We start from the raw sequence: 1,588 nt of genomic DNA, 5'->3' as shown, positions 1-1,588 counted from the left end.
AGGGAGGGAGGGAGGGAGGGAGGGAGGGAGGGAGGGAGGGAGGGAGGGAGGGAGGGAGGGAGAGAGACGGGAAGATTACAGTTGCTGGAAAGTTTCATTTGATTTAGCATGCTAGCTGACTTTGGCATAAACATCAAAGTGACTCCATTAAAAAGAAGTGACTTGAGGCACTCTGGACCAGAAGACACTATTTCCTTCTTGAAGTCTCTTTCATCTTGAGTACATCAGGTGAAGGCAGCTTTGTGTTTAAGGACATTTTCAGAGGCTGGGCAAGATGGAATCTTTTTCCTAAACCTTTTTTCTCTTTGCTTTATCTTCTGCTCTATTTTAAAGAGGCTTAATGTCGTGTGTGTGTGTGTGTGTGTGTGTCTGTGTGTGTGTGTGTGTGCGCACGCGCGTGTGTTCCAAAGGTAAAAATGTCCAACCACATACTGCAGCAGCCATGTAAACTCGGTAATACCACAGGATTCTTCATGTAACCGGCACAGGAACAGGGACACACAAATTGTTGTTAGCCTCTCTGTCATTTTGTTTGGATGTAGCGGATGCCAAGAATGAATTTCAGCTTTGGCCTCACATATAATCAACTATCAAATCACAGTAGAGGAATGAAGCCTGATGTAGAAGACCCCAAAGAGGATTAATGGCTTCATACCTAGCTTCAGCCTTGCTGTCCTTTCTAGAGAAGATTCCCCTGTCAGAGGGAGGCTGTCTATCACTTTGAGGACTTGAGTTTATTCATCAGGTCCTATGCCAGATGCTCACATGAAATATCTCACCTTCACAATGATTGTGGAGTAGAGTACAATGGCATTTATTGTGTTCTAGAAGTAGGAGTTCAGAAACATTTTTGGGCTAGCCCAAGGTCTACTCTTTACTTGGTAGTTGAGATCTGTATTGAAATTCCCAGACATTTATAGACAGTGGCAATAAATAAATTGAGAATTCTAGAGATAATGGAATGAACAAAAAATTTTAATGAAAAATGTAATTAAGAAACATATACCTCAAAGCTGCAACCTTAATTTCTGAATATTGCCCCAACTCATAATCCAGTACCCAAACTTCTCTGAACTGAACTGTGAGAATTCCTTAGGTAGTTGTATAAATCCAGGCAATGCAAGGAATAAAATTTGATTTTTAAAAGTTTCAAATCCTCATAATTAAAAAAACACACTTAAAGTTAAGATTCTCAAAGTAGTTTGTTATCTCTATAACCTAATTTGAGAAATATGAACTTTTACTTAACCGCATACAGAAGGATCCTCGTTTTTTCAGGAATACAATCACATAATCTGACTCATTCCAACTGTTGCCTGTTCATTGTAAAGCATAACTGTACTTGCAAATTATTCTATTATCACACCAGATTATCAACTGAGTAGGGGATGTATTTGCCAACCGGAATGAAGGTAGTTAATAAACATTAATAAACATCTTAAATCAATTGCTCCCTTCCACTTGATATGGTAGGAGATACGAAGATTGATAAATCTGTCAAAACAAACACAGTGCCAAGGAGCAAGCCCAGGGAAGCCTTTGGATTCACTGAGTAGTTAAGAAGTACAAGGCCTAGGAACACATTCAA

The 1,588-nt window shown here is 39.5% G+C and overlaps 1 protein-coding gene across 48 annotated transcripts in view; it reads right to left on the bottom strand.

Annotated features, from left to right (window-relative positions):
• Nrxn1 (neurexin 1) overlaps positions 1 to 1,588 on the bottom strand; it is a 1,146,022-nt gene that overhangs the window by 419,981 nt on the left and 724,453 nt on the right. The gene's annotated exons all lie outside the window — the stretch shown is intronic.

This window comes from Rattus norvegicus, chromosome 6 (assembly GCF_036323735.1).
Source record: "Rattus norvegicus strain BN/NHsdMcwi chromosome 6, GRCr8, whole genome shotgun sequence".
NCBI lineage: Eukaryota > Metazoa > Chordata > Mammalia > Rodentia > Muridae > Rattus > Rattus norvegicus.
The sequence above is the reverse complement of the archived record's forward strand: the minus strand, read 5'-3'. Positions and strand labels throughout refer to the sequence as shown.